The 25,518-nt window shown below is 45.4% G+C and overlaps 1 protein-coding gene across 1 annotated transcript in view; it reads right to left on the minus strand.

The window, feature by feature from the left end:
* LOC119180794 (QRFP-like peptide receptor) overlaps positions 1-25,163 on the minus strand; it is a 159,402-nt gene extending 134,239 nt beyond the window's left edge. Inside the window, exon 1 of the mRNA XM_075875513.1 lies at positions 25,019-25,163. The gene's annotated coding sequence lies outside the window, so the exon portion shown is untranslated. The remainder of the gene's footprint in view (positions 1-25,018) is intronic.
* Positions 25,164-25,518: the final 355 nt, after the last annotated feature.

Here is a 25,518-nt window from a genome sequence, read left to right on the forward strand (position 1 = left end):
ATGGAGTACTACGTCGAAGGGGAGACTATAACACCCGAAGATTTTGAAGCGGGAGAGTGGGCTCCAGTGCTGAAGGCACAGGACCGATTTAAGAAGACTCGGGATGGCGACAACGCCAAGAGTAAGCCTTGCGAGACGCAGGCCGGCAGCGACGGGCGCAAGACGCACGGAGCGCAGCAAGTCAAGCGGGGGAAAGCGCCGGTATGGAAGAAACGCGGACCGTTTCTCAAGTTGCCAGCCACGGATTTCAAGATTGTGTACAGGCCCCAGAACTGGGACTTGAGTGTTGTGACAGCGAGAGAACTCGGATGTGCATTGAGAGCAGCAGCGCGTCTAACGAGTGCGATTGCCGCGGAAGAAGACATTGTGCGGGTTAATGGCACAAACAACACGTTGACGGTGAGCACACCGTGCATAAATCGCAGTGGGGCATATGCGACTGTGAAGACGCTCAAGCTGGGTGATTGTGACCTGCCGGTTTCGGCGTTCGTGGCGCCGTTGGAGAACTCCGTGCGGGGAGTGATTTATAATGCTTATGATGGATGCCCAGTGGAAGAAGTTCGGGCGGGATTCCTGAAGAAGAATGAAGGCATAGACATTCTGGACGCGAGACCTCTGGGAAAGTCAAAGGCGATTCAGATTACGTTCGGGGGAAAACACATACCCCGGCAGATTACTTACTGGAACTGTCTGTACGCTGTGATCCCGTACAGAAATTTAGTCGACACCTGCTACAACTGCAGACGAGTTGGACATCGAGCGGACGTTTGCTATCGTCCGAAGAGCAACCTATGTCACCGTTGCGGGAAGGACCATCTTGCCCCGCCAGAAGGAGAGCCACCTACGTGCACGCCGGTCTGCATCGTGTGCCATGGTGCGCATCACACAGGGAGCCGTAACTGCAAGTTTCGCCTGGCTCGCAAGCCACCGACAGGCCGACAGCAGAGCATCGAAAGAGATAGCGAAGCTGGCAACGATAAGCGTTCCTCGAGGGCCACTGAGCGGTCACCGAGGGGTAAAGAAGGCAGAAGCAAAAGCAGGGACCGGTCGAGTTCCTTCCCGCCATTGCCAGGGCGCGAGGGCGGCCAAGATGGTGGACGAGCATCCAGTACCAACAGCTGCGCACGCGACACCAACAAAAAGGTGAGCTTGTCAGGCACGGCCTCCCAGAACGAAACCGCTCGAGAGAGGGAGTTAGCAGCGCTGGTTCAGCGACAGGGAGACTTGATTAAAAGAATGGAAAACAGAATTGCAGAGATGGAACGCGCACTTAGAAACGACCAACGGCAGGGGACACAGGCACCAGCAGTGCAAGGCCTACAGAAAGCGACGCAAGAGGCGTCTGCTCGCGTACAGGAGAGTGCAGCTATGGAAGTGGAGAATCGGGGGACAGTGAAGAGACCACTGCCGGGGGATGAGGTAGCTAACGCAAAACGATTAGCCGAAACGTCACCAGTAGACATGCCACAGCCTGTTTTTAAGGTCATTAGTCTTAAGTCGGATGTAACAACACTTGCGGATAAAGTAGGCAAACAAGGGAAAAGACAGGATAGGTTGGAGGCTCGAGTCGAAAAGATCGAAGCCAGATTAGACACAATAGAGGAGCGTCTCGGCATGCTCTCCACTGAATTTAAGGATACCCAAACCCAGGTCATGGGCATGTTTCAGCAGCTTCATACTCTATTGGAGGCAAGACTGCCTCCCGTGGGTGGCCAAGTGCCATTAGTCAACCTGGTGCCTCATCATGGCGCCTCGCCAGCAAATTGAGGTTTGGCAGTGGAACTGCAGGGGCTTTCGTCAAAAGCGGGGTAACCTGCAGTTGCACGTACAAAATCTGGACAGTAAACCAGACATAATAGCCTTACAGGAGGCTAGTGGTTCAGTAAAATTACCTGGATTTAAGGCATTTACAGCGCCAGGAACTGATTCAAGGGGCGTATCACGCGTCTTCACAGCCGTGCTAGTCCATCGCAACATCACTGCCATTCAGCATTCCGTAGATAGCAGCAGGGAAGACTATGTCTTGCTTGAGATTTTGCCTAAACGAAAGTATGAGAAGAGTCTGTTTTTACTTAATGTGTATAGTTCTCCAAAAGATAAAGGATTGGGCTTGCCACAACTCCTGATTCAATCTCAACGGTTAGCAGCTCGCGCTCCGCTTATAGTGGTAGGAGATTTCAATGCGCCTCACCCGGAGTGGGGTTATATTCGAGCCAGCCCAAAGGGCAATCGGCTTTGGCAAGTTGCCCGGGATCTGCGATGGACGCTGTTAAACAATCCACAAGATCATACGAGGATAGGCAACAGCATAAGCATGGATACCTCCCCAGACCTTACGTTTTTTAGAGGCATCAGTAATGCAAAGTGGATTAACACGGGACAAGCGCTAGGAAGTGATCACTATATCCTTTCCACGACGTTTAGCGCTGCGAAGCATAAAGACAAAGTGAGGGGGCATAGAATTACAGATTGGGACAGATTTAGGAAAAACAGAGCAGACACTGTAAACGGGAAAATTAATGACCTGGATGCATGGGTACAGGCGCTCAAGGAGGATGTAAGTAATACCACGGTAGAAGTGCCAGTCGAGCAGGAGGAGTTTACCGCTGACTCGAGACTATTACACATGTGGGAAGCGCACGCGAGTCTCTTGAGAAGGTGGAAGAAGCAAAAACATAATGGCGTCCTTCGCAGAAGGACTGCCAAGTTAGAACGTAAAATCGAAAATTATGCAATTGAGTTGCAAGCCAAGCAGTGGGGCCAGATTTGTGATCGCATGAATGGACAGTTTGGATGCAAAAAGACATGGCAGCTGTTAAGGCATCTTTTGGATCCGGCAGCAACAAAATCGGCGCAACGGGGGCAAATGACTCGGTTAATGCATCAATATAAAGGCACAATTGGAGAGTTTATACAGGAACTCCGGAATCGGTACATAACTGATGGAGTAGACGGTTGCTTACCACACTACTCGGGGGTGGAAAAATCCGACCTAGATGAAGAGTTCACAATTGCGGAGGTGGAGTTTGCCATGGGGCAGCTGCGTACTACGTCTGCCGCAGGTCCGGATGGAGTTACTAATAAAATGCTGAGAAACCTAGATTTCAAATCGGTCGGGGCGATCACTGACTTGATAAATGAGTATTGGGTGGCCGGGGAGATCCCATCACAATGGAAGCATGCTAGGATTATATTTATTCCGAAGCCAGGCAAGAAACTCTGCTTGGAAAACCTGCGCCCCATATCGCTGACATCATGCGTGGGCAAATTGATGGAGCACGTGGTTCTCAACAGGCTTCAGAATTATGCAGAGGACAAGGCCATCTTTCCCCCAACTATGATAGGTTTCAGGGCCAATTTGTCCACACAGGATGTCATGATACAGTTAAAACATGATGTAGTCAATCCCGGGCATGGCACGGGCACCAAAGCTGTATTAGGGCTTGACCTGAATAAAGCTTTCGACAATGTTTCGCATGAGGCAATATTGAATAACCTATCGGAAATTGGCCCAGGGGTCAGGACATTTCGCTACATCAGATCATTCTTGAAGGGCCGAACCGCAGAAATTTCAATAGGAGATATCAAATCGGACTCATTCGCGTTGGGAGGCAAAGGGACGCCGCAGGGTTCAGTTTTGTCACCGTTCCTGTTTAACATCGCCTTAATTAAAATACCGCCGAGGCTGGAGGAGATACCGGGACTCAAACACACATTTTATGCAGATGATATTACTCTATGGGTAACCAGGGGTAGTGACGCGCATCTGGAAGAAACACTGCAACAGGCAGTTAATATTGTCGAAGAGTTGGCAGGGGAGGCGGGACTTTCATGTTCTCAGCCAAAGTCCGAGCTCTTTGTGGTTCGGGACAAACCCAGAGGGCTACATGCAAGACACTATGTTCCGCCACCGCCGTTAGAGGTAAAGGTAGGGGGTAGGCCGGTAGCTGAAGCTCAAACGATTAGAATTCTTGGCCTATATCTGCAAACTAACAGGAAGAATAGGGTGGCCCTTGAAAAACTTAAGACCACGGTCAATGCTACTGTCAGGCTAATCAGAAGAATCGCTAACCGTAAAAGCGGGGTTAAAGAAAAAGAACTCTGTAAGCTGGTACAGTCGTTTGTGCTCAGCAGGATTACTCACGCGACACCTTATATGAAGTTGGATGCCGCAGAAAAGGGTAAGGTCGAGGCTATGATCCGGCAAGCTTACAAGGCAGCGCTTGGGTTGCCTAACAACGCGCCTACAGAAAGGCTGTTAAAACTAGGGGTACACAACACCCTGGATGAATTATGGGAGGCGCATCTGGTGATGCAGCACGCTAGGCTTTCGACAACCAAAGCGGGCAGGATTATATTGGAAAGGATTGGCATTGGAGCAGAGGCTCCCACTGGGGACACTAAAATTCAGGTGCGGCGAGAGTTACATAAAGCCCTGTACATAAAACCTTTGCCCAAAAATATGCATCCGATTCACCATACGCAGCGCAGGCAGGCAAGAGCCAGAGCTTTACACGTTGAGTACGGCAAGTACAAAGCGGCAGTCTATACAGATGTTGCGGAATATAAGGACAAAGACGCTTTTGTGATTGTGGTGGTGGACAGGCGGGGGCGCTTGATCGCTTCTGGATCGGTCAAAACCCGCTCCTCGGAAACTGCAGAGGAAGCGGCAATAGCGCTAGCTATAACTAATTCGCAGTCAGATTTGATTTTCAGTGATTCAAAGACAGCCATCCGAAATCTGGCGAGGGGCAGAATATCGGCGACCGCTGCACGATTTCTGCATAGGGCCACGGGACGAGAAATGAGAGAAATAGAAATTGTCTGGGTACCAGCACACTCTGGGAACCCTGGGAACGAGGCGGCTCACCTGAATGCTCGAGGTTTCGTCAGCCGGGTAGGTGAGCCGCCAGTTCCGGGGAGGTCCGCGAGAGATGGACTGGTGTCTTTTCATGACATAACGAATCATTATAAACTAGAGCGGAGGTTTTATCCGCCCCCGCACAAGCGGTTGACTAAGGCGCAGGAATGCGTCTGGAGAAAACTGCAGACGCGATCTTTTCCCAACCCTTACGTGTTGAACAAAATGTACCCGGAGGAGATTAAGCCGCAATGCAAATGGTGTCAGGCTGTGGCAACATATGATCACATACTTTGGGAATGTAGCATAGTGCCGCCGCCGGTGGATATTATGCGTGATCCCTCTCTTGAGCACTGGGAGGCCGTGTTGACCAGCTCAGACCCAGTCGTCCAGTTAAGGGTCGTGGAGTGGGCCACACAGGTCGCCGCCAACCTTGGGTTGATGGCCATCTAACACGGAATCATCCTCAGTTGCTTTCTGACGAAATAAAGTTTTTCCATCCATCCATCCATTCCGTTACGAGCTCAACACGTTCGACAAGAACGCTGGAGCGGCACATTTTGCTTTGCGTGAACGGCGAGTACCGGATACGCCAGTTTTGAGGTACACCAAAAGAAAAGGCCGAGAGAAAGGGGGCGTCTTCTTGTCCGACAACAGAAATAATCATCTATTTTACGTTCGTTTCCTCGCACTATCGCACTCGTTTCTCTCGTGTCGGTCTGCACAGCCACTACTTTTTCTCTTTTACCGTGATGTGTCATTCCCATTCAGGTACAAAGAACTACTCGCCCAATCTTCGACACTTGTGGACATGCGTGTTATCAGCGGAGCGTAGCTTTCTTGATATGGGAATGTCGCCAGCGCCGAGTTTTAGTAAAAGAAGCGCAAGGAAGCCGAATGATCAGCATTGTTGAGGGACAAAAATTCCCCCTGTTAAAAATTTATCATTTTTTTGCGTGTATACCCCAAATTTACGTGTGCACCGCAAAAAGTGATGTATGATACAGCGTGGGCTAAGTGTAACCAGGCGTAGCCGGTTGATGTCGCCCGAGCCATCGGGAAATCGCCTCTCAAGCGTCCTACGCGAACCCGTTCATAAGGGTGTCCGAATACTCGTAAATTAAATGCGAAGCGTTTCTTAGCGAACTTTGGCGACTTCGAGCGTATCTATCTATCTATCTATCTATCTATCTATCTATCTATCTATCTATCTATCTATCTATCTATCTATCTATCTATATATCTATCTATCTATCTATCTATCTATCTATCTATCTATCTATCCATCTATCTATCTATCTATCTATCTATCTATCTATCTATCTATCTATCTATCTATCTATCTATCTATCTATCTATCTATCTATCTATCTATCTATCTATCTATCTATCTATCTATCTATCTAGCTGCTTACGACTTTTAGCCCTCCTGGCCGTTTCGATAATGGTATCGATACCAAACTTGGCATGGCGTAATATGACTTTATAGAGAACATATTTGACTAGTCATAACATGAAAATCACGACATGTGTGTCATAAATTTCATGATTTACATTTCATGGTCATGCAGCTCTTGCTCCGTTCACTTGGCATGTTGCAAAACTGGTGTGGCATGACATGATTCCATAGTGAACACAAGCTACATACCCTAACATGAGAATGATGACATGTGGGTCATGTAACATCACGACTAAATGCCACGCTCATGACGCGCCCACAGCCGTTTCACTAGCATCACATATACCATATTTGGTTTTATGGTACGTGAATAAATGACGAAGGTATGTGACCAGTGCGAACATGATAATCATGAGATGCGTGTCATGTAACAACACGACTACATGCCGCGATCATCAGGCGCTGGCGGCCGTATCGCTAGCTTAAATTATAACAAATAGTGTATTACGCGACGTAAATGGAAAACGAAAGTATGATGCTGGTATATTACTGGTGTCAACATGATAAACACGAGATGCGTGTCATGTAACAACATAACTACATGCTACACTCTTGATGCGCTCGCGGCTGTTTCACTAGCTTCACGTAAGTCAAACTTGGCATTACGTTACGTCGATGGATGACGAAGGTATGTGACTGGTGCTAACATGATAATCATGAGATGCGTGTCATGTGAGAACATGACTACATGCCACAGTCAAGGCGCCAACACCTTTAGAGGTGACGCGGTGCGCGTGTTCGCCGGCGTTCATTTCGTCGCGTCACGCCGGCGTTGCCACGCCAGGCGCCGGTCCTGCCATATACTCGAAGGTGCGCGCCGCCATAGAGTTTCGCACAATATTTACTAGAGGGAACTCTGGCGCTAGTGTCTATGGAAGCTGCAAAACACGGTGCTTCAGGGAGCATGGGAATGATGGGTAGTACACACATTTGTCTAATTTTCGTACTTCTGGCCTGCTTCTGGCTCCGTGTGTATTCGTGTGGCTTGAAGCTGTTTTTTCATGAAAACATAAATTAGCAAATGTTCACCGTTTGCGCTTCACAACCTTATCGTCCCTCTCTCTCACATGTAAATAGTTACAGTAAATGTTTTTCACCGCCACCACAGGCGCGAAATGCAGCATGTCGCATCTTACGGCCGGTTGCCGTCGGGCCGCACCGATGCACTTTAGGCTTACCATTTCGAATCAAGTCAATATCGTCCCTCTCTCTCACATGTAAATAGTTACAGTAAATGTTTTTCACCACCACCACCGGCGCGAAATGCAGCATGTCGCATCTTACGGCCGGTTGCCGTCGGGCCGCACCGATGCATTTTAGGCTTACCATTTCGAATCAAGTCAATAAGTTCAAAAGGGTTCGTCCTTTCTTTCGAAACCAAAAACGTAACCAGCAATAAACGAAGCCGCAAGTACGATTTGCTGCTCGCAAGTACGAAGACTAGGCAAATGTGCGTACTACCCATCATTCCCATGGTCGCTGAACGATTGCAGCGCCGGAATGCCCTCTAGTTAATTTTGGGAAACTCTATGCGCGCCGCGCTGCATTACTTTGACGCATGCGCGTTTCAGCACGTCCGGCATCCCTCCGTCACGAAGAAAGAGAGCCGCAGTGATGTCTGTGTACCACATCGGCGCGAAATCACTTCCCCTACACACCCTAGCCGAGACAGCTGGGAAGCTGCCCTGCTCGGCTGCTCGGCCTTGGCGGGCCAAAGAGCCCTCGTGGCCAGGGCACGTGCCACCGCATAAGCCACAGGTGTCCCGGACTAGGGACTCCTTCTAGAGCTTGTAAAGGGTCGGCCCTTAAGGTCGTCCCTCTCTCTCACATGTAAATAGTTACAGTAAATGTTTTTCACCACCACCACCGGCGCGAAATGCAGCATGTCGCATCTTACGGCCGGTTGCCGTCGGGCCGCACCGATGCACGCTGGTCGCGTCGGTCGCACCTGGGGTCAGACTATAGAGTGCTCGCGTTTTGCTAACGTGACGTCGCTGTGCCCAGCTTGCGCGCTCGTCAACGCTACATCAGAGTATATTGGGCCCTTCATGATGCGCTCGCGGCCGTCTTGCTAGCTCCACATATACCAAATTTGATGTTACGGGACGTCAATGAATGACGAAATATATGACTGGTGCAAACATGATAATCCCGACACGCGTGTGATGTAAGAACGTGACAACATACCACACTCATAGAGTGCTCGAGGCCGTTTCGCTAGCTCCACATATACTAAATTTGGTATCACGTGACGTGATTAGATGACGAAGGTAAACGACACATCCAAAGATAATAATTATGACACGACAGTCATGTACAGCATCATTTACCTCCACCTCGTAGCGTCGTGCTGATTTTAAATTCACATATCGACCTTTCTCAATCATGCTTCGCACACCATCGATTCCCACAGTGCGTGAGATCTGCCAATTTTCGAATAACAAATCCAACGGCGTTGTATTCAAGTCGGCGCTCGAATCAAATAGCGCATATTCTTTATGTCGAATAACTTTCGGATATTTCGCGAATAATCAGCATCAACTGGAAAAACCCGAAAGGACGAAACGATGGGGCAGTGAGAGATCATTACTGACGCTTTATTTATTGAATTGCTAAAATGGTTGATTGATTTATATGTGGGGTTTAACGTCTCAAAACCACCATATGATTACGAGAGACGCCGTAGTGGAGTGTTCCGGAGATTTCGACCAACTGGGGTTTTTTAACGTGCACCCAAATCTGAGCACGTGGGCCTACAACATTTCCGCCTCCATCGGAAATGTAGCCGCCGCAGCCGGGATTCGATACCGCGACCTGCGGGTCAATAGCCGAGTATACCTTAACCTCTACACCATCGTGGTGGTGCGAATTGCTAAAACGCATGCAAACTAAGCTCAGAATTTCAGTGTCTCCTAAGCAAGCGCTTGATCTACTGTCGCCGTCATGAGAATAATAACGGCGATGCTAATGCTGGTTTAGTTTTTTAAATTACAATTAGCAAAGAGAAAACCGACCAGGGTCATTGCCTGCAAATCATGTAAGGCTAGATCCGCCGGCTACCTACAACACCCTAATCCTTCTCCTTACGGCGATGCTTCATGAGACACTGTTTCATTTGTTTGTGTCAGTCTAACTTAAAAGGTGACGATAAATTACGGCCTTGAATACTGAAGTAAACGTCTCTAGTTCACTTTAATGTAGTATAAAAATATCTCGAAGGCCAGAGCTGTAGTCGCCGATATATTTCGAGCATACGTCAATTTACATGAGGTGGATTTTTTTTTTTTCGATGGTTACAAGTAATCGTAGTGTTTTTTTTTTTTGGTAAAGTTTAAAGCTTTTTCTTTCAGATGAGTAGCTCGTAAAATGTAGGGCTGTTCTGGAAGTGGTTGTGCTAATTTTCTAAATCTAGTCGAATGACGTTCGATTATTATTCGTGTTAGATTGAGTGTCGTCATTATTCTATTCGTATTCAATTCTACGATTTGCTGTTCGCACATATCTACTGTTTAGCTTCGTACTTTGGGAGAAGCATATAGAGAGGAAATAACAACCGCCGGCGCTGACGGGCTACATAAGAGCCAAATAATGCAATATAACATTCACTCAGAAGCTGCTGGGAGCACGTTAAAGGACCCGAGGTTGTCTAAATTTCCGGAGCCCTTTACTACGGCGTCTCTCATAATTATATCGTGGTTTTGGGACGTCAAACTCCACAAATCAGTATATATATATATATATATATATATATATATATATATATATATATATATATATATATATATATATATATATATATATATATATATATATATATATATATATATATATATATATAGATATATATATATATATATATATGGTGGGGTGAAATTCAATGGATCCGGTGGAAAATTCGGTAGAAAAAGAGGTCGACAAACGTGCGAAAAAACACTGGTTTTACTAACGTTTCGGCAGGTGGGCCTGCCTTCGTCGGAGTGAATCACTCCGACGAAGGCAGGCCCACCTGCCGCAACGTTAGTAAAACTAGTGTTTTTTCGCACGTTTGTCGACCTCTATATATATATATATATATATATATATATATATATATATATATATATATATATAAATACATTTCTGCTACATAACAAATGCATCAGAAGTACGCCCGGATTGTGTTATTTCTTTGCTAAGATCTATTTTCCGCTGCAAAAAAAGAAAAAAAAGGCATTTAGGAATAAACGCGCACACAGCCAAAAAACACAAAATAAACACAAACAGTGTGTGTGTGTGTGTGTGTGTGTGTGTGTGTGTGTGTGTGTGTGTGTGTGTGTGTGTGTGTGCGTTTACTGTTGAGTGTTTCTTCTTTTTGCGCTGTTAAATTTATCTTAATCATGAACCAACTCTCCGAAGCAGCAGTTTTAGTCGTGCATAACGCATGAAAAGGTTAATTTTTTTGATGTTTCAAAGCGTAAAACGCTTAAACACCAGTTAAACTCGACACAATGATGTCCGCATTTTGAAACCGATATTTACTAAAGCTCGTACACTTCAACATGTATTTTTTTTTTTCATGCAATCGCCCATGCTAACATCCTTCCTAACCCACTTTTTTTTTTTTGAGGAGGCTATAAAACGGGACCGGAAAAATGATTTATTCAGGTATTATTTTATTTGATTGTTGCGTTCTTCGTATTATGTTTAGCAATTAAGCCCCGCTCAATTGCTAATCGCGTTGTCAATTTCTAATTCCGATATTGTTGGTTACTAATTGAACTTCAAGTTTTCGCTCTTGCTTGGGCGTGGTATGGCTTCACGTATTGGATAAATAAATAAATAAATAAATAAATAATAAATAAATAAATAAATAAATGTTGCTCCATCTGATACGGCGTTTTACATTCTAGCTATCGTATCGATAATCGTTCCCTGTTGTATTCGGGCAATCGATGCGCACGACCGATGTAGATAAAGCGGCTTGCTAACGCTTTTTTTTCTTTCGCGTAAGAGAGAAAATTGCCGTCAATTATGTTAGCGACGCAGGGAAAGCTGTTATTAAGTTTCGTAGACACCCATTGCATCCAATTGCCGCATTGCATTTACGCCTGGTTTCACATGCGCACTTCACGTATGAGTTACTCAAAGAAAGAATAAAAAGTAAATGTTTTTAAACACAGAGCGCTGGTAGTGCAAAGCAATGTACACTAAGCCTGACACTACATCGGTCGGGTGGGAGGCGGCCCTATACCCAGCTCCCTCCTGGCCGACCAACTTTGGGCTGTCCAGCAGGCCCGCGGAGCGGCCGATAGGCTTGGCCTAACGGTCCCGACGTGGCAGTCGCCAGCTGCGCGCTGACGCGCGCCTTGAAGGACCGCAATAAAGTTTCGCAACCAACCAACAGAGCGTGAATAGCGGTGCCTGATTATTTTGTTGCGCGACTCGTGCAGCTGTAACGGTACAGTCAAGACCAGTAGTTCTTTCCTAGTTCTCAACATTGTACTGTCCAATCATTGAGCAGTACGATGTGACGAAGCGTTCGATGAGCTGGTCAGGCGTTTTGTTCATCGTTGTGGGGTCAGTAAGCCTGCACCGATGAGAGTGTAGAAGACGATAAAGAGCATCTAAGTCCAATGAGTCGTTCTTAGCATTACACAACTTCGAAAATTTCTGGTTTTTGCTTTATTCATGATGGTGATGATGATGATGAGTAGTTTCTAGTGGCGCAAGGGCCAATTGATGGCCAAAGAGCGCCATTTCAATTGACAAATTGCTTTATTCATGTACGTGACAACCCCGTTTAGGGCATGGTGCTTGGGGGTATAGGAAATGGGTTGATAAACAAACAAACACTCCAACAAATGAATACATAAATAAAAACCATGCAGGCTTTACTGTAAGTGCAGCTTCAATTGAGCAACAACCTCCCCTGACGCCTTAGATGTCTGATCAAGCAAGAATATTGATTGTGGGCACGAGTGACGCAAGAGAATCATGCATCACTCTATGACGTCTCACATCAAAGGGACACTAAAGTCAAACAACCATTCATGTCAGAGTGAAAACTCAGTGTAGGCATTGTCAATAATATCACAGCAGTGCCCTACTTACCGAGAAATTAATGTAAATGCGCGAGAACACATTCACCACGACCAAGACATTCGCAAAACGATCCCGGCAACGTCATCGACTACAATCAATCAGTGGTAATCAAATTAGCTGCACTATATATAGAACCTTCCATGCACCGAGACACGTAATAAAATGCTGCTTGTTCATTTTTGTTTCATTCATGATAATAAGATTAAAAAAACGTTGCAATGGCACATGACAAGAGTTGTTCAAAAGTTCAATTTTCACCTGCATGGTTAAACTGGAGAGGTCGTGCTATCTAGCGGAGCCCAGATTAACGAAGCACGCCTGCCATCTCGGGGGCTATGGCAGGAAATTCTTCGATGGCCGTTGTTGCTGCTGTGACTACCGCTGCTTCTGCTCTGCTACTAAATGTGTCGGCGGCCGCGCAGTAAAGCTGGGCAACGTTGTGCGCGGCAACAGTGACGTGAAAATTCGCACTTGACACAAGTAACTTGAAGTGTGTTAACGCGATCCAGATCACTAAAACGTGATTTTGTTTCAAACGAAGCGCTTCCTTGGTACAAAATTACCACCACGAGGTTTCTGGACCACTACTTCAGCAAACTACATTGACTTATAATATGTACCTATAGCGTTCCTTAAATGCCACAAATCACCCACAACTATGACATCACTATATTGTCCTGGTGTCATCACGTGGCGTGACGTCACTATTACTTCATGAAGTTGATCCGCACAAAACATTATGAATAGTGACATGCCTCTCACGACTCCTACAGACGTTAATCCACAGTCTTAATCCACAGAATAGCGACAGGTGACAGCGACGAGCGACCGGATCTCCTCTCGCGGAGGCCCATTTGTAGCCATCGCTTGTCACGTCGCGCGTTTCTGGAAAACTAGAAAAGACTGCTTGTCGTCAGGAAGCCAGCGTCGCGATTTCCAGCAACACGGCTTCAGCCCTGGTTCTCGCTTCGGTTGCGATTTGCTATCGATCCACGCGTGCTTCAAGAAAATGCAAGATATCGACCACCTTTTTTACATAAGCACCTCACGCGGAGAGTGAGACCGCGGCCGTATGTTGTCGTAAGTCTTGTTATCGATGGTTTCTTTTCAAGTTTCGCTGGTGACTTGTGACAATTATGGTATACGTAGCTTGCTGCATTGTAAAACTGTCATGCGAAGTGCGTCTTCGCCGTCGTAACGTACGTTCTCAGACACCCCGTCGCTGTTGAAACGGAGATCGCGAAAAAAGAAGGTCGTGAGACGCTTTTTTGGCTTCCTTATGCCATGCAAGACAGTACTAAATTCGACGTGTTCTCATCGACCTACTTTTGAACTTCTTTTCGCAATTGATGGCATGCACGTGATAGTTTTTATTATAGCAACAATGACACTTTGTCGTCGGCATGTGATTGCAGATAAGTTTGTAACAAGTCGCTGTCGCTCAAAAATTATGTTGGGCCTTGACGAAAATAGAGAATGGCCGACTTTCGCCCATTTCGGCATTCGGGTAAACCGAAATTGGGGTTATATATATACATATATATATATATATATATATATATATATATATATATATATATATATATATATATATATATATATATATATATACCCTATTTTTAATGCCCACCTCGCTCCACAACGCATGGCATTGATTGGATATCGCAAATGACACACCCAAAGCAAACAAAAGTGAACTTGGCACCAAGTCACACAAGATTTGGTCACAGATGGTTACTATGCTGTGCATGGCTGTGCTAGCTCTCTCTCTTTTTTTTTTACCTTTGTTGGTGTCTGTAATTTTTTCTCCACCTTTCTCTTTTGTTTCCTTTCTTCAGGTCTTTCTTCCTCTCATTCTGTTGTTCTCTCAGCTTTTATATCTCTGTTCTCTTCTTTCCTCTCGAATTCTACATTTTCTACTTCCTCGTTCTTTCTATATAATACTCTCTCTCAATTGTCTTTGTCTTCTTTTTATTCTGTCATCTCTTCTAGCTCTTTCTTTCCGCTTCTGGCTTTCTTCCTTTTCTTTCTCTCCATTTCTGCCCTTCTCTTTCCATTATATGTCTTATTCTCGGCCTTCTTCCTTTCCCTCTGCCTCATCCACACATCTCTCCACATCACTCTCCATTTAATTTCCCCTCCATTGCTACACTCAGCTACGCAACCCTATGCTATTATGCTATGCTCGAGTGCCTGCAGTACCAGGTGCCTACGACGATCGTCCTTTAGATCGTGGGTACGCGGGTTCGAATCTTGCCTAGTCTTTTTTTGTTTCTTCCAAAGAATTCCTTGCTTTGTCTTCCTTGTCTTCATTCTATCCCTCTCCTCCTTTCTTTCTATCTGCCCTCACTTTCTCGCATATGGAGCGTGTGTTCTGGGAGTGAAGCAGAAGAAGACGAAGAGGCTGAAGAGAGCACACGCTGGTTCATGATGTTGAAAATTGTGTGTCTACGATATACGCAATAACTATAGCACATTAGCTGTGCTGCAAAAATAACGAAGCAAGGAGTATGGGATAGCGCCATCCTGCGCTTCTATAGACCTTTCAATATTTATATCGTATGACTGCGCATGTATTTGCCTCTGTATATGTCCGAAAAGTAGCATCTCGTCTAAACCTCGGTTATTCCTGTGTGTTATGCGACCAGTAATTGGGTTCTCTTTCACGGTAGATAACTATGTAGGTACCTCTACTATCTTTGCATTTACTAAACATTTCCAGAGTTGGTGTTCCGCCATTCACATAAAAAAAATAATAAATAAATAAAAATCCAACGCGCATCTACAGTTTTATACAGATGAATCCCGTATGCTAAAGAGCCATCTATATGTGCTTTCTCCACCCCAAAAACATTTTCTTGCAGGCAGCGATTGACCATGTGCGAAAAGACAGAACGAGCTGAACAAAGTACATCACCTAACTTCTCTAACAAAATGGAAAACATGAACTGCCACATATATGTTCCTCAACAATATCGAGCCTTATTCTATTTTTGCATGGTATCGCAGTTTTGCCAGAAGAAGGCAATTAGAACATTTTTAAAACATTTTTTTTTGTGCTGCTGACCCGTTGTCTTGATAGAAGTCCTTCAAAGGCTGTATCTGCTTCGCTTTTCGGGAAGCCTAAGCACTCAAAGATCTAAGGCAGAGTATTATGAGATAAGTAAAAAAAAAATTAATCTGAAAGTCATAGGTTCTTTCTCTGGTGAGGTGCTCAAAAAATCAAGCAGCCGTCGAAGTGTGTCGACGCGCCATAGAATCCCCGATATCGCAGACGCTTCATTGTCAAGGCCATGCCGCAAAAAGACCGAAGGGCTCTCAGCGCACTCTGGCAGGTTTGTGGTCATTCGACGCAGCGCACGACTATATACGGAACGCCCACGCGTATTCGGAGTGCATGTCCCGGAAGCGAGGCGAACTGTCACGTTCGTGTACTTGAGTGAGCTTTGATTCACAGCAGTTGCAGCTGCAGAGACGGTAGGTGCTTTGACTGTAGTTTACTGAGACGAGCCACTCTATGGGTTTTCGTTGTGACGCTTTGCGCGTACTGTCATTCCTTATCGCAGCATGCGTTGCTTGTGCGCATATATAAGTATCAGATAATAGAACTGCTAAAGTTTAATGGAATAGAACTGTACAGTGTCAATTTTCATGTAAGGGAACACGGCGACGCGTGGCCTGTGCGCTCCGGCGGCTGCTGGCAGTGCGTTCAAGCGGGAGTGAGAGCAACCACAGTCCCTCTTTGTGTCATCTCGCGGCGAGCAAAGCAACCACTAGTTGCTTATATAGAACGGCAAAATTGCAACCCCTCTCCTTTCAAGGCTATTACCGGCTCTCGCGTAATCGCCTTGAAGAAGAGAGGAGAGGGAGGTCATAATCTTGCCATTGGTTCCGTATCAGCAACGAATGGTTGCTTTGCTCGCCGCTAGATGACGCGAAAGGAGACTGTGGTTGCTCTCTCTTCCGTTAGAACGCGCTGCCAGCAGCCGCCGGAGCGCGGAGGCCACGCGCTACCGTGTTCGCTTTCATAAAAATTGACACTGTACATCTTTTGGCTATGTTCTTCATTTGTTTCTGTAAAACTGTAGAAGTCTAAGGCCAATGAAAACCCCATCAGTGCTTGTTGATGGTAAACTGATTGATATACGCACTCTGTTTCAGAAAAATAAATGCTTGCGGCATCCCAACAAAGGTCGACCAAAAATGTATAGCCCGTCTACTTTTTTCTCTAGCAGATGGACAAACGGATAGACAGACGCGCGGAGTGGGTATGTGCCACAGGGGATGCTATATGCGAGATGGCGGTACTTGGAGTGTTCACTAGATGGACGCACGGATGGACGGACAGATGTACGGACGCACTGACAGACGTACGGATGGTCGCGCGGACAAACGGAAGCAAGAACGAATGGACGGACGGAAGTGCGGACGGGCTGACGTACGCTTCGCTCCACTCATCATTCACTCCGTGGATATGCTGCGATTTTTGTTCTCAATGGGCTACTTTTCTCGCATTAGCGATATGGCGCACTAAAGACAGGCATAACTAATTAGAACTAACAAACAAAAAAGTCAAGGAAAGTGTGGGGGATGTTGTTAATAGAGATCATGACCTAAATATGAAGAAAAGTAAAGTGGGTGAAAGAATAAACTTATCGCTGACATGGACCAAACTTGTGACCTCCGAAAAATGCTTCTCATGCTCTTCTAACTGAGCTACCGCGGTGGTCATCCACCCGTCCGCTAGATGGGCTACATATGTGCATCTAACCCTGGCATTGTTCTTCAGTACCGCTAGTAGCTATGACGGCGAGTATGAAACGCTCTCTTTTCTGCCTGATGACGCCACGAAGCATATTTTTTGAGAGCTGGCAGCTGACCTGTAGAACCTTGCATTCAAGGTATCAAGTCTGCGGGAATGAGACCTTCGCTACGAATGAACAAAAAAAAGGAAGGGCACATTTTCTTTTTTTTTTTCATTGTTAGACACAAGTTTATTTAGAACTAAGAGACAAAAAAAGCCCAAAACGTGCAGGGGATATAATTCTTGACCTTGAACTGCTCGTCTTGTCTCATCAAAGAAACAAACATCCTCTTAAGGCGTTGACAGCTTGGGGAAAGAAGAGACACACTCAAAGAGAAGTTAACTTTCCGACATGTGAGTCCAGGGGGACCTTGCTTACCACGTGGTGCACTAAAGGCTCTGCCACAGCACATCACTTCACGCGATCATAGCGCTGTGAACAATCTATGAACGTGTCGACCCCCTTTGAAGGCAGAGGAGCAGATATGTGCGCATTTATAGACAGTATATATTGATGCGTGACGCAAATGGGTACACGGGACAGTTAGGTTCTGGTTGATTAGGTCAATGGCGACGACCATACAAGATGGTCTCCATGTGTCCTAAACAGCGTGGATGGCGTGTTTTCAGCTGCACTACAAAAGACTCAGAAGTGTATTCTTACGCTCTATAAGTGTCAGAACTTTCCTCATGCATATCAAGTATTGTTAGTGAGATATAAGCCTAACAAATAAACTACATCTTTTCTCCCTACCTTTATGTCGGTACTCTTGCCACGTAGTGAGATTGCGGCAAAGAACTAATTTGTTCCAACATAGACGTGAACGAGGCGCCAACAAAGCAAAGATTGCAAATCTGCGTGTTCTTTGTCCACGAGTCTGCAGAGTTTTTTTATCATTTTTTTCTTATCTCGGTAAAAAAGATAGTCCAAAATAAAAGAAATAAGAACACAGTATCTACACAGTCGCAACAGGAACAAAAGCGAAACCAATGGTGCTAGTGTTTTCAGTCTCCAGCCCCGTGCTCCCTTTGTGGTCCCTTTGGGGCTCCGCTGAAAATCGATACGTCGCCACTGTCGTGAATCGAGCAAGTATTTCCGGCGCAGAAGCACCGACCACTTGGCTTATCAACCTGTTGCCAGACATTCCTGACAGCACGTTTATCGCTTTCGGGGCAATTTAGGCTGGTTGGTAGGGTATACGTGTCTAACGTCGCGAAGAGACTCAGGCTATCAGACACCGTAGTGCGAACCTATAGACAATGTCGACCACCCGGCTTTCCGTTACGTGCGATGACATCGAAGAGTAGTACACTGGCCTCTATCATTTTGCCTCCTGAGGCGATTCGACGGCATTCGTTAATTCTGGTCCCTGTGTGGCGTCTGTCCCGCTTGAGCGGCATGTTTACGAGGTTATAGCGACGCGGATCTTGTGGTCTGCAATGCTTCTTAGTTGTGGGCACAAGAAGACTAGGGCCAATGGAGGAAAGCACAAATACGCTGGCACTACTGACAACAAAAATCGTTTATTTCAATCACCAATCCGAGTGTCTGCGTATATTCTTCCCTTCGCCTTTGTCTTTACGCGCCCACATCCAAGAAGCGGCACGTTTAGTTCGGACCCAGACGCAAATGTTCCCCGCCGCGGTGGTCTAGTGGCTAAGGTACTCGGCTGCTGACCCGCAGGTCGCGGGTTCAAATCCCGGCTGCGGCGGCTGCATTTCCGATGGAGGCGGAAATGTTGTAGGCCCGTGTGCTCAGATTTGGGTGCACGTTAAAGAACCCCAGGTGGTCGAAATATCCGGAGCCCTCCACTACGGCGTCTCTTATAATCATATAGTGGTTTTGGGACGTTAAACCCCACATATCAATCAATCAGACGCAAATGTTAACCGGTGCTCGGCATCAGCATCACGCGAGGTCGGTTACTACGCGAGTGATCAAAAAAAAAAACCCACACTGTGACGTCCCAGGTCACCGAAATTAGTGTTTTCACTGAGAGCAAGGTAAAGTGACGGGACCTGATGACGCCATTATCATGAAGTCACAGGTTACCTAGGTTTGCAATGTCGTCATGCTGTCATATAACGGGACGTGTCACGATGACGTCATCGCATAATATCGTCGCTTGGTGAAAGACGAGTTGTTGTCGGTGGCAGTAAAAAAAAAAAACAAATGAAGCGCAGAACGCTTGCAATCATTCTGATGCTGGGGGCAATGGAAAACCACATTTTCTGTAGAAAGCCATCACATTTCAGACAGGAGATCAATATATTGCCTCGGAAACGACAATGAAAAAAATAAGATGATGGCTTCCACCTTTGAATCGTATCAGGCAAAAGCCTTGTGAATTTTTAGTACCTGACTTCGCACAATCTTAAGCGCAGCTAGAAATCTGAGTAATTATGTTTACCACGCATTTCTTTTCTCAGAGATACCCTTAAGGTATTGGTTATTGGCCGAGAGTGCCTCGCACCATTTGCTAAAACCAAAGTATAGAGCGATGCTCAAGTCCATATTATGCCTGTGATTTCTCAATGCAGATACTCATAAGTGCGAGTTGGAGCGAATAACCATCGTCCCACTTCCCGCTCCGTTCAACTTTGTTAACGATGTATCGATTCACGGCGAATGAGGCGTGGAATCAGAGATACCGAGCCTGCCCAGTAAAAGCAAGAAAAAAAAAGCGCAAGCATACGTGACGAACGTGAGAATGCCTCGAAGCTTGAACATCGTGCTTGTTAGCTAAGAACGTTCTAGAAAAAACATTCAGGTCCCCACACCCTATCGAGAAAATGGGAGCCAAAAACGAAGCGTGCATGTGCGTGCCTGATGTAATCTTTTTTCTTTATTTATTTCTTTTATTCTTTCTTTCTTTCTATCTGTCTTTGTATTTTTTATTTTTTGTTCTTTTTTTCGTTCTTTCTTTGTTTCTTTTTCTTTCTTCCTTTCCTTCTTTCTTCCTTTCTTTCTTTCTCTTTTCATTCCTTTCTTTCCTTCGTCCCTTCTTTTCTTTTCTCTTTTCTTCCTTTTCTTCTTTCTTTCTTTATTTCTTCCTTTTGTTCTTTCTTTGTTTCTTCCTTTCTTTCTTCCTTTCCTTCTTTCTTCCTTTCTTTCGTGTTCTTTCATCTGTAGATAATTACGAAGCTTATCATGCGTGACTTCGCCTTCTCACCTTGCGTTTAATGTGGCTACAGGAAAGCCAAAGCGAGAAATGGGGTGAGAGGGGCCTCCGCGGAGAAACCGCTATGCGGTTGAAAACAGTTCTACGACAACGTCTATATTTTGAACTTGATTCGGGCTGTGTTTGAATCTGGCTTGATCGGGCCAACAAGAAAAAAAAATGCCAGGTCCGTGCGGTAGGCCCAGCATGGTCATAGCGAAACAAAAGAAGAGCGACGAAAAGAGCCCCATTTTAGGGGCGAAGCTCCTTATAGCGGCACCCGTTCGTCCCTCGTGGCCGTTGTAATATGTAACGAGTATAACACTTTGACCTCCAAGGTGGTGCCGGTGAGAGATTTCTTCTGTGCGTTGTTGAACGATAAAAAATAGTGCTCAATGTGTATGCCAATGGTTGCTAATGGGAAATGAGAGACAGGAGCATTCGGCTTTTAGTTAACGCGCACGCTGCGATCCCCATTAGCAGCCATTGGCATGTACATTGAGCACTATCTAACAAGAAAGGGTTGCTACGTTATACTCGCTGAGTGTAACCTCCTTAGTTTTAGAAAGGTTCAGCGAGCGTTGAGCTGCAGTGCCACGAATACAATGAACTAGTATATACCATGAACTCGAGGTGGTTAAAGGTGGGAAGTAGAACCGAAGCACAAGCCATAAGAAAGTGTGCGAGTGCCACCTCTCGTTTAGTCTTTGAGATGTCCGCTGGATGGCGGTACTTCTATATGGGGACAGTGAGGGCAAAATAGACTTTAAGCGGATGGCATTAACTAGAAGGAGGTTATCTGATTGGTGGCTAAAGTTAATGCACGAGTGAAAATTAAACCCTTCACTGCAAAATACGAATCCTCAACCTCACTATCTAACGGAAAAAAATTAATCTAGTTTTTGATTCATGAAGTATTACGGCTTGGTGGCGCTAGCCACCGCCGGATCTAAAGGGTACAGCTATATACATCCATTCATCCAATAAATATATGATGAAAAGATGCGAGATGGTGGTACTTGGAGTGTTGAATAAATGGACGAACGGACACACAGACTGATGCATGGATGGACGCATGAACGCATGCAGGGGGCGGATGCATGGACCAACGCAGGGACGGACGCACGAACAAACGCACGCATGGACGGGCAGTTGGACGCATTGACGGTCACACAGATGGACGCATGGACGGGCATAAGGAAGAACGAATGGACGGACGAATGCTTCGCCCGTGCACTCTCCATCATTCACTCCGTGGATATGCTGCCAATTTTTTTTTTGAACTCCCTTTGGGTATCTGCTACAAACGCGCTTGCAAGGTACCCACTAAGCCATTAATCTGAAGATCCCACAGGCCGTCGGCGTAAATCAGGTTGCGTCGTGCCGAGCGCGACTCCAGCATGCCCACGCTTCGCTTTAAATGACATCGGCTTTATGTGACCAGAAAAAAGGAAGCCAGCCGGGGCAAGTGCCTGCGAATTTCTCAAGGCTAGACCCACTGGCAGCTTACAACATCCTAATCCTAATCCTGTGAAACCAGCCCTGTGTGTGCGGTATGTATATTGTGTGCACTGCCCATATCCTCCTCTCTCTGTTATACGCGGGGAGATGGGACCAAGGAAGTAAAAAACTGGACTCAGTATAGTTAACGTCCCTACCTTTCTGATATTCTTTCTGTCTCTATTAATCCTAATCTGTCATAACGGACAAATATAAGCAGCGCGTACAACCTTGACACATCTGTGGTAGGGAACACCCATGTAAGTTGTTGGCATCGTTGCATCGTTGCACATCAGCGACCAACGGCGGATGTAACAAATGCAACACTTTTTTTACTTAAAAAAAAAGAGCTTTCGGCCCAAGAGGTTGCCATGCTTCCTAGAGATGCTACACGACAACGCCACTCGCCTGGTAGCTCTGCAGGTATACTGTTGCACTGCTAAGAGCTAGGACGCGCGTTCATTTTCCTGAGATGGTGGCAGCAGTTTGATAGGAGCGCAATGCAACAGAGAGAGAAGAAAAAATATCAGAATGATAGGGAGGTTAACTAGACTAAGTAGAGTTTGCTACCCTACACGAGGGAGAGGAGAATGAGAGAGAGAGAGAAGGAGGAGGAGATAAACATTTCTCATAATACGCACACCGCACACACAGTTCAAGTTTCATAGGTGGTCTCACAGTGACGTTGCCTTTAAGATTTGTAGAAGGGCTTTCTGGGCTTTGAAGAAGATCGCTGGACTCTCCAGTGTGCCTTAAAGAGCCTGGATGATCGACTCTTTACTCTGGAGAAGCTTATTGGGAGCCTGGCCGTCATGTACTTCAGTCCGGAATGCGAGAGAACTCGTGCAATTGCGCTTAGGTTCCCATGCGCGAACATTCAGTGATAAAAATTAATTTGCTGTTCAGGTATTGAGTTTTTTTTTGCGGCACAATCGAGGTAACAGCATTTTGTAAAGAACAAAAGTTTTTTTTTTAAGTGACTAGAACTGAGTCCTCGCTGATCATGCGGTAATCACAGTCCTACGTAAACTATAACTTCCTCAAACGCTGGTTTTCTCTCTCTATAGCAAGATCCACCAAGGCTTTAGTATTTGAAATTATATTAGATATTTCTCCAAGTTGCACAAGTTTGGAACGCAAGTCAAAAAGCCTACAGTGCCCTCTGATGAGATTACATTTGTAGGCATTTCAGAGCAACAGAATAACAGCAAGCACCTATATAATACCTAGAATAACCGGCTGCACATTATAAAACTTGATACATAATTGATGTAAACTTTTTACAATTGCAGGGTCATTCCTTTTATATTTATCCAGCAACTGCAATCTTGCGATAAAGAAAGTGAAAAAAAAAACGTTTCAATAGAAAGAGACACAGACTACTCGGCAAGACGCATCTTATGAGCACTTAATTAATAGTGTCTCTCAGCGGTGTTCGTCAAAGTGAAAAAGAAACAGGATATTATTTCTATTAGGCACATTATTCCGCAAATATATGCAGCGAAAATACGCCCACGACGGCTGAAAGTTCAAAAAAAAGTGTTTACAATATTTTGTGAGTGCACACGTAAAAATATGCAGCCTAAAGCCTTCACATACATTTAGTGAAATATTTGGTGAATACAGAAAGCACATAACTCCCGTGATTTTGCGACAAATGCCTTTGCGCAATATTATATGTCACAAAATCGTGTGCCTTTGCTACATATGTTTTGTGTCTTTTTGGGGCTCGCATTGCCCCCCCCCCCCCAAAAAAAAAACGTTGAGAATATTTTCCAATGTTGCAAATTACTGCACGTAAAACATCCGTAGCCCTTCGTGCTTCGAGCCATGCACTTACATAGCAAGATGACATTAGTTTGAATAACCCACATTACGTGCACAACCTAACAAATACAAAAAATAGTGTGTGTGTGTTTCTTGCGATCTTTAACGCAGCACACAATAGTTCTACACTCCCAGAACTAATGAACCACCAACCTTTGATCACACACAGTAATAAGTGAACAAGAACTCCATGGTGCTAAAATGGTAAGTGTTGGAAAATAAAAAAAAACCTCCCTACCAGCATCTTTAACAGGTTGGGCCAGTACTTAAGCTGCAGTAAAAGAACATATTGTTAAAGATAAAAGGGCCAACACAAGGCGGAAAAATTGCAGGTAATATATATATATATATATATATATATATATATATATATATATATATATATATATATATATATATATCATTGCTCTAATATAATTCTGAAGATGCACATAAGGAATAGAGTTTGAACAAAAAAGCCAACAAATAAAACGCGTTACGCTTCCGTTAATAATTACCAACCCGATCTTATTTTTTTCTACTTACAAGTTGCTTATTTTTACATTTCTATTGGCTCGGAAGAAATAAAACTTTTTCGCTTACGCATTTTTTTTAGTTAGCAAGTACAGTCTTTACATTTTTAATCACGAATACCGTAAACCTATATGATGGCCTTACGCGATGCCTCTTCAAGCAACCGATACTGTTTTGCCCCAACAACCTGTTGATATCCGGCGGTCACTTTCCCAAAACATGGGTTTATCTTATTCTGATCTACGGAACAACTGAGCACTCAATCAATGCGATACGGAATCGGTATGAGAATTGACTACAAAACTAAGAGTTAAAAAGTTGTTGGCGCAAAAAAAAAAGTTGATGAAAACGTGAATGAAACTATAATGAAGTGAAGCACGTGTGATGAGATTCATAGATGCTCTTTACTAAGTGAAACAAAGACTTTACGAAAGAGAAAAAATGTTTTTTACCCGTCAGAGAAACTTGTAGGCATATTTGTTTTGGATTCGGACGACAAACGGTTAGATCACGACTTCCCTGTTATGTGCACGAACTTTCATTCTCACATCTAGCTTCGGTCACTTTCTTGCAAAAAAAAAAAAATAACTGAGGGAGAAAAGTATTATGTTGTGAAAGACTACATAAAGAAAGTGGCTATCCTCACACATAGTGACAATCTCCGCTCACTGGAAGTTTCACTTCTTGCCCTAAACGATGAAAGCACTCCTTGAGCCAAACGGGTTACTTGCTCTTAATTTTTACAACTGAGTAATGGGCAAAATAAGCACACATGCGATAGCTTAGTTTACGAACACCACAAATACGCTTACCGAAGCTGGCAGTACCCATTCACCGGCAGGATCACTTAGTTTTCTCTCGAGAGCGACGTCTAGGAGACGTCCGCGTCTTGACCTCGATGGGCGGTATTCCACTCGGCAAATCCGTGAGCGCTCGGTGGTCCCGCCGCTGTGCGAGTGCCGCGGACGGAGGGTCCCGAAGCGCGTCGGAGCGGGACTACGGCGACGCCGCGCCGCGGCTGCCGTCGACACCGCGCTCTCTCTCTCTACCTCGGAACGCGCGCTGCATCCCCCCCCCCCCCCCCGCCTTCTGCCACGGCCGAGTTGGTATCGGGACGTTGACACCCTTGCGCCGGTGTATGGGATGCCTCGGATCTCGAGGTGGTGGTTGGCTCTTCGTCGGCGTTGTTGCGTTCTTGCGCACGTGGTATCTCAGCCACGGAATGTCACTCGGAAAAGTTAGTATCGAGAGGTTGCTCTCTAAAGACGATAGTCTTTCTTGGGGTCCTTCGACGCAAAAATTTCTGTCTGTC

Source organism: Rhipicephalus microplus, chromosome 10 (genome assembly GCF_043290135.1).
Source record: "Rhipicephalus microplus isolate Deutch F79 chromosome 10, USDA_Rmic, whole genome shotgun sequence".
Taxonomy (NCBI): domain Eukaryota; kingdom Metazoa; phylum Arthropoda; class Arachnida; order Ixodida; family Ixodidae; genus Rhipicephalus; species Rhipicephalus microplus.